Below are 15,193 nucleotides of genomic sequence, written 5' to 3'. Positions count from 1 at the left end.
TAAGATAAACATTTTAATTATTTTCCCCACTTTTACTGAGATGTAATTGACGTACAGCACTGTATAAGTTTAAGGTGTACAACATAATGATTCAATTTACATACATCACAATCATTATCACAATCATGGTTTAGCGACCATCCATCATCCTTGTGATGAGAACTCTGGATTTACTCTCTTAACTCTAAAGATGAGCTCTTCTAACAGTAGTGTTAATTATCTTTATTATGTTGTACACTGTATCTCTAGTACTTCCTTATAGCTGGAAGTTTTTACCTTTTGACTACCTTCATCTAATTCCGCTCACGCCTCCCCCGACCCCACTTCTGGTAACCACAATGACAAATATCTTCGAGAGGGGAAAGAATACCCATCTTCTGATAGGAGAGTAAACGCCGGGTTCTCTGGTTTTACGGTTCCACACTCTACACACTGAACTGGTAGGCATATACAGAGCCATCATGGAGGGTCCTTAGGACAAAGACCTAAGACCACTGGGCTCTGCTAAAAACCGCCTAGATTTGGGACTAGGAAACACTCTCGGTCTAAGAAGCAACGTGGGAGGAGAATGAAGGTCGTGACCGACGCTTTTCCCAAGCTCCCGGCTGTGCCATCTCACCTCTTCGCGCCCACATTTTGCCTAGCGAACTCCTTCTTGTTGCAAGTTCTCACGGGACGTAGAGTCTCCTGAAAGAAGGGGAAAAGAGTTCGTCCGGGATTTGATGCCCAGACCTTCTGCACCCTAAGCGAGGATAGTATCCCAGTCAAGACAGCAGAGCTAACTGCTACCCTAGGTCTTTGAGCAGCTTCCTTCGCGCATGCGCGGTCTCCCTGGGGTCCCGGGATGCTCGGGGGCGGGCGGGATCTGAGCGGATGCACCGGTCGCGTATGGTTGTCAGGAGGATCAAAATCAGGCCAAGCTGGAGCCGGAACGCTGTACGGAACCGCGGGAAGGTGAGAGAGAGAGAGAGAGACTGGTCTAAGACAGTCTAAGAAGGCTCTTCACCAGCCCCGGTGGCCTAATGGATAAGGCATTGGCCTCCTAAGCCAGGGATTGTGGGTTCGAGTCCCACCCGGGGTAGGAAGAGTTGTATTTTAAACCTTCTAGAGGAGGGGAGAGGAAAGTTAAATGAAGCCGGCTGTCTACTAACCCGAGTGGGAAATTAAGGGCCCCAGGGGGTTACTCAGCCAGCCGTCACCATGAACTGAGGTCGAGCAAGGTTTAATTTTCCCATAAAGACATGCACGTTTTCAGATGTCAGAGGAGTGCTTGCATTCTTTACGTTATTTTAACAACCGTCCATTCTACTTGATATAGAAATAACCATTCATTTTTCTAGATGTATTAGTTGTATTGTGGTTACTTATATTTTTAAAAAGTCTTTATTTTTTATAAACACAGCCAGTTATTTAGAGATTAAATTATGTGACAGCCAACGTGCTTTAAAATAGTGGGCTGGGGAGTGACTACAGTTAATAGTATTGTACTGTATATATGAAATTTGCTAAGATCTTAAGCGTTTTTATCACAAACATCAGGTAACATGTGAGGCGATGGATGTGTTAATTAACTTCATTGTGGTAAACATTTTACAATGTAAATGTATGTATCAAACCGTCATTGTACACCTTCAGTTCAGTTAAGTTCAGTTCAGTCGCTCAGTCGTGTCCGACTCTCCGCAACCCCATGAATCACAGCACGCCAGGCCTCCCTGTCCATCACCAACTCCCGGAGTACACTCAAACTCATGTCCACACAGTCGGTGATGCCATCCAGCCATCTCATTCTCGGTCATCCCCTTCTCCTCCCGCCCCCAACCTTTCCTAGCATCAGAGTCTTTTCCAGTGAGTCAACTCGTCGCATGAGGTGGCCACAGTACTGGAGTTTCAGCTTTAGCATCAGTCCTTCCAATGAACACACAGGATTGATCTCCTTTAGAACGGACTGGTTGGATCTCCTTGCAGTCCAAGGGACTCTCAAGGGTCTTCTCCAACACCACAGTTCAAAAGCATCAATTCTTCGGCGATCAGTTTTCTTCACAGTCCAACTCTCACATCCATTCATGACCACAGGAAAAACCATAGCCTTGACTAGACGAACCTTGGTTGGCAAAGTAGTGTCTCTGCTTTTTAATATACTATCAAGGTTGGTCATAACTTTCCTTCCAAGGAGTAAGCGTCTTTTAGTTTCATGGCTGCAATCAGCATCCGCAGTGATTTTGGAGCCCCAAAAAGTAAAGTCTGACACCGTTTCCACTGTTTTCCCATCTATTTCCCATGAAGTGATGGGACCAGATGCCATGATCTTTATTTTCTGAATGTTGAGCTTCAAGCCTGTACACCTTCAATATACATCATTTTTATTGTCAGTTCTGTTTGTTCAGTCGCGTCCGACTATTTGCGACCCCGTGGACTGTAGCCTACCAGGCTTCTCCATCCATGGGATTCTCCAGGCAAGAATACTGGAGTGGGTTACCATTTCCTTCTCCAGGGATCTTCCCGACCCAGGGATCGAACCCGGGTCTCCCGCATTGGAGGCAGACGCGTTAACCTCTGAGCCACCAGGGAAGCCCCTATGTGTCAGTTATATCTCAGTAAAGCTGGAAAAAAAGATAATGGACTGGATCGAGATATACACAAAACAAGTTTTTCTATGAGGTGATAATGTCTTAACTGAACACATTATACTATTTTTCTCTGCTTTAGTTCTTGCTTGAAGTAGTCCATAATGAGGTTTTCTCTTCCTTCATCCTCAAGGTAAAAATCTCCCAAATTTCAGGGCATGGTGGGGGGTAAAATTAGAAACCTCCTCTACTACATACCCACAGAGGATATGATCGCTGAGGCTTTGTCATATATACATATGCGAAGATATTACTTTGCTGTAAAAGGTCCGTAGAGTCAAAGCTGTGGTTTTTCTAGTAGTCATTTATGGATGTGAGAGTTGGACCATAAAGAAAGCTGAGCACTGAAGAACTGATGCTTTTGAAATGTGGTGTTGGAGAAGACTCTTGAGAGTCCTTTGGACTGCAAGGAGATCAAACCAGTTTATCCGAAAGGAAATCAGTCCTGAATATTCATTGGAAGGACTGATGCTGAAGCTGCAGCTGCAATACTTTGGCCACCTGATGCAAAGAACTAACTCATTGGTAAAGACCCTGCTGCTGGGAAAGACTGAAGGAAGGAGGAGAAGGGGACGACAGAGGATAACATGGTTGGATGGCATCACCAACTTGACGGACATGAGTTTGAACAAGCTCCAGGAGATGATGATGGATAGGGAAGCCTGGAGTGCTGCAGTCCATGGAGTCACAAAGTGTTGGACACGACTAAGCAGCTGAACTAAATTGCTATATCTCATGGGCTTCCCCAGTGACTCAGTGGTAAAGAATCCGCCTGCAATGCAGAAGCTGCAGGAAATTCGGGTTCGATCCCTGGGTTGGGAAGATCCCCTGGAGATGGGAAAGGCAACCCATCCCAGTATTCTTGCCTGGAGAATCCCATGGTGGTCCATAGCATCACAAAGTCCATAGGGACACAAGGAGTCACACATAACTGAAGCGACTATATGTATATATAGTGTATATGCACGTAGTTCTCTTTACCTTTTAAAGACTGTGAACGAGATTCTTCTGATCCTCCAGCCCTGGGCTTACTTCTCCTATTTTCCTAGGCACCTGGGGTCCCGTCATCCCTTCTCAAATCAGGAACTTCATCTCAATGCAGCATCTCCCACCATCATATGTGGCCTGCAGAGAACAGTGACCACAGAGTGATCCAAGCTGCCAGTGTTTCCCTCACTGATGTCTCTCCCTGACTTATGGAAGGGAGTGTCCTCGGGGCCCTCTCAGTGGGGTGGTAGGTGTGCTCATCACATATGACAGACTCACTGCAGCATTTCTATCTTGCAGAGTCTGAGTTCCTTTCTTTACATGATGCCAGGGACATTCTTGAATCTTAATCCCCTTAAACATTGGCCACTACTGAGTTCACTGCTTAGTCAACCAACCAAGAAACATTCAGCTACATGAATAACATTTAAACACAGGCTTTAGCCACTCTTTGCAGTCAGCCTGCTCCCACGTTTCAGGAGTGTATTATCCTCTGTCATTTAATAAAAGATCTGTCTGCTAAAAAATTAAATAAACACAGGCTTGCTGGGAAGTGTGCCCAGAGCAATAACCACTAGATCCAAAAATCTCATCCCATCCTCCTTATTCTAACATCCTCAGATCCATTCCCACACACATGCCCTAGTTTTCTCCTGGCATAAATGGGCAAAATTTGCAATTCTTCTGGCATATAAATGAGTTCCTCCAGGGCCAACCTTTGTACTTGCTCCTGCAGCGTGCTGATCTAACTGTAGTTATGGGACAACCAGCGTTAGAGGGTAACAAGGCTGGCTGGTATGGGCTTTGAGGAGAATTCTCCTCCCCTTGCAAGACAACTGCTCCAGGTGAGATTATTATGGGATATTCAAACACAGGAAGGCTACTCTCCCCAGATATCAGAGAACAGTCTGCTTTCACTGGCAAGGAAGACTCCAAGTGACTCATGGGTTTCAAGATCTCAACTTGGTCCAAGGTCACCTAAACTTCCCCAGGCTTTGGCTCCCCACCTTCGTAATCAACACCATTCCTTTCACAGAAAAGATCTCTCGAAGCTGTGAACTCAACTTACATTGTCATCCTGCAATATACATCATTCAGTTATGTGTTTGATTTTCAGCAATGTCAGCCCTGCAGCTATATGATTATTTTATGGCGGACAGAAAATATCCCTGGATCTCTGGGCATGACTTAAGCTGAAAGTTTAAAGGCCTGATTTTGTCATTTTCTTTCTTCAAACAAACAGGTGCACCCAGGGGAGTCCTTCCTTCCCACGTCACAGTCCTTGTGGTCACCTCTACTGGTGCAACAGTCAAGTGCAGCAGCCACGTGGTCCCCAGGGCACCTGTGTCTGTCGGCACTTTATCATAATCAACCACGTGAATAATCAACCAGCTTGATGACGGAGCTGCTGCATATCAGGAGTTACCAGGATCCCATTTCCCACTGGCAAGGAGCTCAAGTTCAAATTCATTACCGAACCAGGGTCCAGGCAGCAGTCAATAAACCCATTTGTTGGTGGGGGGAGGGTGGGAGTAATGGGAAGAGATTGTTACAAGGATACAAAGTTTTAATTATAAGATGAATAAGTTGTGGAGATCTGATGTACAGCATGGCAACTCTAGTTAATAATACCTTATTGTATAACTGAAATTGTTAAATGTAGACCTTAAGTGTTCTCAACACACATACACAAAAGATAATTTTGTGAAGTGATGGGTGTCCGGCTCGGCATATGGGATCTTAGTTCCCCACAATGTTCACAAGCTGAACACACAACCCACGACTCCCATCCCTCACCTTGTCTTTAAAACCTTTCCCTGAAAGCCTTCTCTGGAGTTTGAGCCTTCTGAGCACTAGCTGACTGAACTTCTTGCTCGGAGTCTGTAATAAACTCCTTCACCACGACTCAGCATCAGTAGATTGGCTTTACTGCACGAGGCTGAGTCGACACAAGTTTGGTTCTGGAACGATCTCATTCTTAGAGTGTTTCCAACTATTTTAGGACATATTTCCTAGGAAAGCCGAGACAGGGATTTTTGTGTAATCAGTTTGTGAAGGGAACACTCTGAGGAGGCATCTGTAAGGGAGAGGAGGACGCAGGATAGACAAATGGGCTAGTTCTTAAATTTATCTCTCCGGCTTCATTGTGGGAGCCAATTCTTTACAATCAATCATAATCTCTCCCTAACTTCCCCCAGAAAGACAGGCCAGAACAGAACTCTGATAAGTACAGTCGGGTCCCTCTCTTTTGGATGAGCAGGGTGCCCCAAATCAGCCAAGAGAGACACAACCTGGCAGGCACCTCCCCAAGCCCTCTCCCGCCCCCCTCTTACCCCCACCTTGGAACCTGGATCCCCAGATGACCCAACATCCTGAGAGCCTCAGGAGTGGCAACGCTAAACTTTCCAGCTCCCCTGTCTCACTCTCAAAAAGGAAGTCACATTTCCCTCACTGCTGCTTCTTGGGTAGCGGGGGACCTCACCCCTATCTGAGGTATCCCAAGACTTCCAGCTTTCTTTCTACTTTAGAAAGGAGATGAGGGGCTCCCTTCTCTGCTCGTCTCCCCCAGGAGGGAGGAAAGCCGCAGCAGATGCAAGTGGGGACATACAGGGTGGGAGGAGGCGAGGCTCCTGGCCGGGGATCACCCCTGGATGCAGACAGAGCGCCGCATAGGTCCCCGCGCAGGGCCAGAGTTAGCTGAAAATCCATCTCCAAGTCTCTTGTTGCTGTCGTTCAGTATGTAGAACTGAGACTGATCTCATAAGAAAGTGGGTTCGAGTCCTAGTTTGGGGGACAATTCTTGGCCTTGCCGGGATCTCAGGAATTCCAAGAAAATTCCTAGAGGAAGATCCCTCATGCGGTAACTAAGACCTACTGTAACCAAATAATTTTTTTTTAAGTTCCTAGAAAAGGATCACTCTGTGTGCTAAAACTGTAAGTTTCAGCTTTAAAATTCCAAAACACATAGAATGAAACCAAGATGCTCTGCTGAGACTCAGTGTGCCAGTCTCCCTGGTCTAGCAACTTCGGACTCAGAAAGAAGCCTCGTGGGAAGAGGATTAGTTTATATGGGCCTTGTCGCTCTCTAAAATCACTTTTGTGTCCCTCTCTAAAATCGCTTTTGTTTAGCTGTAAAGCCCTACCGGCAAAACCTACGCCCAACGTGGGGCTCGAACCCACGACCCTGAGATTAAGAGTCTCATGCTCTACCGACTGAGCTAGCCGGGCTGTCGCGGAAGCGGAGCTACAGTTCCCCTGAACTTCGCTGAAGCTAAAACTGGGAGGGACGAGCTCTGAATCCCACGCACACCGCCCCCCTCCGCTAGGGTGTGGGAGCTGCCGGGTTCCAATCACGGACGATTTCTCATTTTCAAACTCTCAGCCCCTTTCAGGAGAGGTAGCATGGCAACCCACTCCAGTGTTCTTGCCTGGAGGATCCCAGGGACGCGGGAGCCTGGTGGGCTGCCGTCTATGGGGTCGCACAGAGTCGGACACGACTGAAGCGACTTAGCAGCAGCGTTAAGCCGATCAGGAAGGCTTGATGACCTCGCCGCCGGAACAAGCGGGAGACCTTCCTTCCCCGGAGCAGGGTGGGGGAGCGGTGTGTGGACCCCTTGCTCATGCAAAAATTTGGAGCAGTTGCCCTTTGGGGAGAAGTGAGCACCACCCCCAGTTCTGACCCCTACATCAGGTTCCAGATCCGTGAGGGTTTCCTGCGGCCGAGCCCAGACGAGGAGGGACCCGAAGAAGCTCGAGGGTCACCCGGGACCGGCCGGTTGGGAGGTGGCCGAGACTCATTCTCCTTGTGTCGCATGTTTGGTGAAATTTCTGGCCTGGGGTCCACCATGGGAGACCACATTCGCCCGGCCGCACGATCTATCCCCGCTCCTTGTCACCTGTCCTCTCCTCTAGCTGCTGTGGACGGGGTGGCGGGGCAGGGGTCTGGCTCTGCGGCCCGGGGGCCGAGAGCGCGGGAGCCCCCTCACCCGGAGATTCCGGCCGCCCTGCGCCTCTTCCTCTCCTTCTCGAATCGAAACCAAAACCATCCCCAGGATCTGGCTGCGGATTTTCAGCCCGGGATCCGAGGACGGAGCCGCGGTCTCAGGCCTCCAAGGACAGACACCAGGAGCTACCGTAGCACCGGCTCGTTGGTCTAGGGGTATGATTCTCGCTTTGGGTGCGAGAGGTCCCGGGTTCAAATCCCGGACGAGCCCAAGGTTTTTTCCTTTTTTTCCTTTCGCCAGACACCAGCTAATTTTCGGTTTGAAGACTCCGGAACCCTGCGGAGTCCTGAGCGACGGAATCGTGGTCCCCGCCAGCCGCGATCCGATCGTCCGCGCTCGGTTCTGTTCTCCCAAGCGGCCCTCGCCGCGCTGAGGTCGCACGCAGGGCCGGCGGCCTCCTCGAGCTCTGGACCTGGCGCTCGGGGAGGAGACCGAGATGCGTCAGTCTCGGCTCTCGGAAGACCGGTTCCGTGTGCCAGACGGTCAGTGGACTGGGTGATGATGTAACTCGGTGCGTGTGTTTATACTTTTGGTAATAAACTCAAATTTCTATGACCCAGGTAAAGGACAAGAACACGTTTCAATGTCTCACCTGTTTGAGGGGCTGCCCAAAGGGTCTTCCAAGACCCAGGGAAGGAAGGAAACGCAGAGGAGACTGCGCACGGGGCCGCAATAGACCACCGGTCTCCACGGGGTCCAGGGGCGGTGCTCCAGACACGCGGTCTCCTCTCCCTCTAGAAGAACCTCGGTGTTTTCATAGATTTTATTATCATTTTCTGAGGCCAACAGATCCAGCCACTGAGAAGATGGCTTATTACACTTTCCAAGAAGAGGTGGCACGGCTCCGTGGGGGCAGGGGGGAGGGGGACGCACCAGAGTCGGAAGGAAGGAGAAGAAAATGTGGGCGGAGACTTTCTTGTGGTTTCAGGGAAGGGGAAACAGGCCAGGCAGGGAAGACAGGTTTAAATGGCTGGCTGAAATAAGTTCAGTGGTCTCGGGGGTACAGGTGCTGTTCCTGGTTGTCTGTTTCCTGGCCTTGAGGTGATTCTGCAGGTAGATTGTTGCCCAGAAGGTGAGAGTTTGATAAAACAGGTGGTCGTGGGCTGTGGACCCTGGATTGGTTGGTTTGCCTTTGAAAAATGCCTGCTGACAGAGGAATTGTTTGCTATCTCGAAGAACTGACCAGATCGGTGGGTCTGGGAGATCCCCTGGAGTAGGAAATGGGAACCCACTCCAATATTCTTGCCTGGAAAATTTCCATGGACAGAGGAGCCTGGCGGGCTACAGTCCATGGGGTGGCAAAGAGTCCAACACGACTGAAAAACTGAGCACAATTGGCCAGGGAGGAAGGTTCAAGAAGGCGGGGACATACACACTTATGGATGATTCACCTTGATGAATGGTAGAACCAACACAGCACTGTAAAGCAATTATCTTCCAATTAAAAATTCAAAAATAAAAATTTTTAATGTAAAAAAAAAATGAATTGACCAACCTTGGGAGAGGCCTTTGCTTCAGAGTCAGCAAGGCTCCAGACATCTGAACAACAGAATACAGAAAAGACATGGCTGATACAGGAAGGGACTGAGACTTTGGTGGGAATCTGAGAGCCCCCAATCTAGGAGGCTTTCTGATTCCAGACCCAGAGTCGGGCCTCCCCAGGGTATTAAGGCACAGAGCCCCTGCCAGGCGAGCTGTCACAGGGCCAGAGCTGCGCAGCACAGGGGGCAGGGGGCTGGTGAACTTCTTCTCTGATCTAATTGCCCCGGTTTCTCTGGTTAAGCCTGGAGTCTTGCGTGCTTCATGCCCCTTTCATGCTTCCTGACTCTCAAGTCCCCTAGTGAGTGAGTTTCCTGAACAGAATCCCGGGTCCCATTTGGATGTTCAGGGAGGCCTCTCTGGCCTTTGAGGCCTAGTGGGCATCAACCAGGGTAACCAGGCTCCCTGGCCAGCACTTTCTTCCCCTACAGACAGAACCTTTTAAGACTCCCATTCCTTGAAGGGAAACCACCACTGTCTCCACCAGCAGGTCCACTCCTCTGTGTCAGGGGTGCCCCTCCCTCCCACCTGCCTCACCCCCTCCCCACTTGGGCACCCAAGGTCTGCTGTCCTCTGCAGCAAGCCCTGAGTCCAGGTCCTGCCTGCAGCTGGGGTCTGACTGTTGTCTGTCCAGGGAACGGGAAGTGAGCACTGCAGAGGAAGCTCCCTATGGAGCTTTTTGGCATCAGATTTGGCATCAAATCCCCAAGGAGCCCCATTTGCTTTTTCTGGTCACTTTAGGGCTGAAACAGAACCTCTGGTAGAGCGGGTGTGGGTCCTGGGCCTGTGAGAATGGATCATGGGTCAGGCACAGTGGGTGGTGGACCCAGACCCGCTGGATGCAGGTGGCCAGAACAGGCCTGGGCACTGAGGTCAGGTGTCCGTGTGTGTTCAGTGAACAAGGAGGCACCATGACCCAGGTCACACCAGAGGCAACAGCATCTTGGGGCATCTTTTCTGAGCAACTTCCTCCCTTATCCTTTTACTTCCTACTTAAACCCCCACCCATCACCGGGGCCCCTTCCTGGCTTTAGTCTGCACTGGGATTCGAGTCTGGGACTCTGGAGGCGGTTCTCCAGGCTGGATCAGCTGTGAGACTGGCGACCCCTCGGCAGGTGTTTCCAGTGGGTGCTGGGGGAGCCAGGCGGTCCCGGAGGCGACTAGGAGCCCGCGACGTCGAGGAAGGGATACAGACTCTGCTCCCAGTTTCACTCTGCAGCCCAGACCTCAGCCCAGTGACAGAAGGCGACCTGGGGGCGCTCTGCTGAGCTGATTGCCTCAGTTTTCCTTGTACAGAGAGGGAGAGGGGAGAAGCCGAACCCTCCAAAACCTGCATTGGGACTCGCCAACTTGGAGCCTCAGCGTGGGGGCAATGCGGAACGTTCCATGTCCCCCCACCCCACCTCCGTCCACGGAATCAAATCCTTCCACTCATGACATTCATGGGGAAAAGGGAACCATCCATGGACGAGGAAACAGGGACAGTCCGGGACCAGGGAGGACAGAGCCACGTTGAGCTCAGCAGGAGGGGATGGAGCTCCCATCGTGTGGCTCGTTGGTCTAGGGGTATGATTCTCGCTTAGGGTGCGAGAGGTCCCGGGTTCAAATCCCGGACGAGCCCTGTTTTTAATAAAAGGCTGTGTCCTGGGGACACACTGTTGGCACATTCACCATCACCGGATATGGACATTCCCACATCAGCTGTCATCCTCATCCTTCTGAGTAGTGGTCTGGGTTGCTCAGATCTACAGGGCCACTCCTGGTAGACAGAACATGGAACTCGGTTCTCCCCTGACTCCCAAAGGAGCATCCTAGTGTAAGTTGAGTTTTTATGACCGTGGACATGTCCTGGGGATGCAGAGATAATAACAGCTGGCTCACTGACTCCCCTAAATAAACCAAAGGAAAAACTATGGTGGGTGGGTTTGGTCTAGAAGCCAGATTCAAATCTTTAATGGACCTATTTCTAGGGTTCCTTTGGTTTAAGAAGTTGAGGAATCTGGTGAGTTAGCAGATCCACTGTAAGGAGGGGACACTTCGGGCTTATGAGAGCTTGGGCAGGGTGACGCGGTGCGAAGTCACAGGCTGCGTGACTTCACCTTTGGTGCATTTTGTTCCTAAACACAACGGCAGGAATTGCTTAGAGATCCTGTCAAAAAGACACCCAACGTGGGGCTCGAACCCACGACCCTGAGATTAAGAGTCTCATGCTCTACCAACTGAGCTAGCTGGGCATACGTGGTTGGTAGACTACAGTCAAGCTCCGGAACTTGACTGGCTGTGGATCACCCCAAATGACTGGGTAGGGTACATCCCTGGGTCAGCAGGGATGTAGAGTCCTCTCAGGGCCTTCTGTGTGTTTAGGCAGACCAGAATTCTCCGAATGCCCAGTAGGAGAGCAGCCTTGCAGGGGCAGGAGAGTGGGGGTAAGTGGGAGGGGTGGGGGAAGTGGGGGAAAATGGGGGGAGTCAGGGAAAGTGGGGGGAGTCGAGGGGAGTAGGGGGACTGGGATTGAGTGGGGGATATGTGGGGTGAGATGCCACATTGACAGGGACCGCCAGCTGTTCAGCAGCTGCCAGGAGCCCTGAAATTGTGACAGAACTGAGGGTGGACCTGCCCAAGCTGATTCTGATACTCCCGGACGAGAGGACCGACCAAAATCGGGCAATGACAAGGGACCCACCACTGTATTTGTACAAACAAACCCGTGAACTGGAAAGAATTGTTAGACGTGCTGGATTCTACTGGGTTCTGTGTTCACATAACACCATCCATGCTTCCTGCGCATTATCTAAAATAAACTTTTTTTATTTAAGGTTTTATTTTGCCCCAACACTTCTTGGTCTGTCCTTCGGGTGATCTTGAATTGTTGGAACCAGGGACCTGGTGGTGGATTGCTGTAAGGAGTTGGAGACCCCGGGGCACACACGGGGACAGCTACCCTGCTCACTCCTGTTTTGGCCAATCTTCCGGGATTCAGAATCAGAAGTGAGGTGACCCTGGAGGAAGAAAGCGGATACTTGCCCCACACTAGTGAGACCTGAGTAGGTTGAGGATGAGGCTACCCTGCCACATCCCCCTCCCAACTTGCCTCTCTAGAGCAGAAAGCAACTTCAGATATACAGTGGACTGGGAGTGAGGGCAGAGGTTATCCCCTCCTCCCCTACCCCAAATTCTGGAGACAGAGTGCCTCAGAGAATCTTCTGAGGATCCCCTGAGGTTTCAGACTCCATCAGTCCCCATGTGCAGAGCTGGCCTGCATCCTGAAACCAGCCAGCCGAATGTAAAGGGAGGTTAGGAGGCAGCAGGAGCCTGTAGGCACTGAGACCACAGAATACTGTGGGCTATCCCTAATGCTGTTGGATGCGCACAAGGCATTAGATCGTTTTAAAACAGAGGACTTGATTCGTAGAGTTAAGGCAAAAATCTTTTCTGGGTGAAACAATGTCGTACACAGGTTTCAAATATACACAGAAATACGGGAGGCTCCGGTGTGGGGGGGTGAGGAGTTATGTGATTCTGTTCCATTTTTTTCCCAAAACTTTAAAAGTAAGGTTTATTTTGAAAAATTTATTCTTTGATCAAATAATGGAGAGGTGCAAGTACATCCTCTTCTAAACTTTTCTTTTAATCCACCGGAAACTTTCGGCGATTTCTTTTCTCTTTTTCTTTTTTTAGTTACTATTTCTTCTAACACTGTTTAGCCCCATCTTTCTCCTCTCTTAGGTCTTCAAGACTCCAATATTATATATTTTGTTAAAGCCCCACAAAGCCTCGAGGCTCTGTTACTTGGTTTATTTTTTTAAGTTTATTTTCTCTGTTCTTCAGATTCGGTAACATCTACTGGTCTATCTTCAACTGATTCTTCTGTCCTGTTGATCCTGCCATTGCCTGTCAATTAAATTTTTAATTTTGATTATTGTATGTTTCAGTTCTAAGCTTCTCAGTTGGTTATTCTTTATCTATTTTATTTATTTGAGACTTTCACATTTTAAATTCAAGTGGCTTCTACTTGCTCTCTGAAGCATTTTTACGGTGGCTGCTGCTGCTGCTAAGTCGCTTCAGTCGCGTCCGACTCTACACGACCCCATAGGCTGCAGCATACCAGGCTCCCCCGTCCCTGGGATTCACCAGGCAAGAACACTGGAGTGGGTTGCCATTTCCGTCTCCAATGCATGAAAGTGAAAAGGGAAAGTGAAGTAGCTCAGTCGTGTCCGACTCTTAGCGACCCCATGGACCGCAGCCCACCAGGCTCCTCCGTCCACGTGATTTTCCAGGCAAGAGTACTGGAATGGGTGCCATTGCCTTCTCCGTCCGACCCCGCACCGGTCATTAACAACAGCAGCAGCACAGTAGGGCGGCCAGAGGTTGCCCCGGCCGGCACGCGTCCGGGAGTCTTCCTAGACCCTCCGGGAGGAAGCGCCGCTCCTCACCGCGCCGCAGCGCTGGCGCGGCGCGCCCCCTGGCGGCCAGGCGGGGAAAACCACCTGCCAGGGCCTCGCGGCGCAGGGACGCGCGCAGGGTTCGGCGTCCTAGGCGGGAGCTGAGGCCGCAGGGTGTGCCTGGGGATCTCTCTTCATAATTCCCACCCGCTAAGCTATTTAATGTGGAGCCCAAATTCAGGACTCAGATTCTGGACCTCTAGCCCTTCCTCTCAGGCTAGCGGGCTGAGTGGATGGTGCGGGCGGGTGATGGTACATCAGACCACGCTTGGTGTCTACAGGAGGCCCTGGAATAGGTACACTGGGAGTTCTGGGGATAAAAAGCTGGGCTCGTCCGGGATTTGAACCCGGGACCTCTCGCACCCTAAGCGAGAATCATACCCCTAGACCAACGAGCCACAGGAGCCTGTGCCTTTCCCATTCCTTGTTATCGTCATATCACTTCCCCGTCTCCGAGCCTCTTGACAAAGGGCTCTGGTAAGTTCAGTTCTCTGCAGTCTAGAGGAGGAGAGCGCGGTGTCGCAGCCCCTGTGCGCGCCAGGTTCCGGAGCCTGACCCTCGGTGCATCCGGGACTCCGTTCTGCCTCCCCTAGTCCACCATCACTGAGGCCTCCACCTCAGAGGAACTTGAGGGTCCTTTCCTCTCTCTACAACCAAAGGCTGGGGGCTGGGGAAGAGCTGGAGCCGCGGTGCCCGGATTCCTCTGGTCCCGACGAGGCCACGAGCGACACAGCTGTCACTCTTCTCCATGGAAGAGAATTATATTCAGAGAAATGTGGGTCTCTTGAGGCTTAGGCGCCAGATGCACTGGTCACCCCAGAGGAACAACTAATGTGGCCTGGGCCTTTCCCAGGGCCTCCCGCAGGAGCCTCCATCCCTGAGCCGGTGGCCTTGTCCACAGGCCACCCGCCACCACCACCATCCCCGGCCTCCTGTTCCAGAGGCTCTGCCATCTTCAGAGCTTGGCAGAGGGCCCACTCTTCCCTGTACACACAAGCCCAGGCCCTAAAACGTTCAGAAGAGCTCATGGCTAGATTCTGCTGGGACTTGTCAGACCTGAGATACCACCCTTGCATGTCCCTGTTGACCCTGCGACCTCAGGAACCCTCCTCCCCACTGTGCATTCTGACTCATCCCACACACTCCATGCACCAGGCCCTGTGCTGAGAGCTCTGCAGGGACCAGCTCTGAGGGCACCAGCCCCAGTGGGAGAGGCCATGACCTCTGAGCAGAGACACACACACCTGGAAGGGCAGGGAGGCTGGTTCAAGTGCTGACCCGGGGGCAGAGAGAGGAGGGGGAGACATGGGACAGAGCAGAGCGGGTGGGGTTGACTGGAGTGGGTGCTGGAAGAGGGGCTGATGCAGGGTCCATGGGTGGGAGGTTGGGAAGACTCAGCCTCGTTGTGGGGGAAGGCCCAGGGCCTGCTGGGTCTCCCTGGCCTTTTAAGCCAGGGATCGTGGGCCTGGGTTTCACTGGAAGCGGGGACAGTGCGTTGGGTCTTGTAGAAGGTTTCTATTGCCCGGGTTTGGGGCAAATGGAGCTTCAGCTTTGGGTATTAGCATTTCTGATCTCCTCCAACAAACCTTCAAAGCTA

At 51.1% G+C, this 15,193-nt stretch overlaps 1 long non-coding RNA gene and 6 other non-coding genes across 7 annotated transcripts; 3 read left to right on the top strand and 4 right to left on the bottom strand.

Moving 5' to 3' along the window:
• Nucleotides 1-6: 6 nt before the first annotated feature.
• Nucleotides 7-8,456, bottom strand: LOC129545077 (uncharacterized). Its single transcript, XR_016036556.1, has 3 exons — nt 8,208-8,456; nt 3,606-3,749; nt 7-934 (listed from the first exon to the last, which is right to left on the bottom strand). It is a non-coding gene; the product is annotated as an uncharacterized LOC129545077 (long non-coding RNA).
• On the top strand, nt 1,009-1,081 carry TRNAR-CCU (transfer RNA arginine (anticodon CCU)). Its single transcript has one exon. It is a non-coding gene; the product is annotated as a tRNA-Arg (tRNA).
• TRNAK-CUU (transfer RNA lysine (anticodon CUU)) lies at nt 6,767-6,839 on the bottom strand. Its single transcript has one exon. It is a non-coding gene; the product is annotated as a tRNA-Lys (tRNA).
• TRNAP-UGG (transfer RNA proline (anticodon UGG)) lies at nt 7,754-7,825 on the top strand. Its single transcript has one exon. It is a non-coding gene; the product is annotated as a tRNA-Pro (tRNA).
• Nucleotides 8,457-10,703: 2,247 nt separating the features above from the next.
• Nucleotides 10,704-10,775, top strand: TRNAP-AGG (transfer RNA proline (anticodon AGG)). Its single transcript has one exon. It is a non-coding gene; the product is annotated as a tRNA-Pro (tRNA).
• A 540-nt stretch (nt 10,776-11,315) lies between these two features.
• On the bottom strand, nt 11,316-11,388 carry TRNAK-CUU (transfer RNA lysine (anticodon CUU)). The gene has a single exon. It is a non-coding gene; the product is annotated as a tRNA-Lys (tRNA).
• Nucleotides 11,389-13,922: 2,534 nt separating this feature from the next.
• On the bottom strand, nt 13,923-13,994 carry TRNAP-AGG (transfer RNA proline (anticodon AGG)). The gene has a single exon. It is a non-coding gene; the product is annotated as a tRNA-Pro (tRNA).
• Between the last annotated feature and the right edge of the window lie 1,199 nt (nt 13,995-15,193).

Source organism: Moschus berezovskii, chromosome 27 (genome assembly GCF_049115385.1).
Source record: "Moschus berezovskii isolate FMDL1 chromosome 27, NW_MosBer_1.0, whole genome shotgun sequence".
In the NCBI taxonomy this organism is placed as follows: domain Eukaryota; kingdom Metazoa; phylum Chordata; class Mammalia; order Artiodactyla; family Moschidae; genus Moschus; species Moschus berezovskii.
The sequence above is the reverse complement of the archived record's forward strand: the minus strand, read 5'-3'. Positions and strand labels throughout refer to the sequence as shown.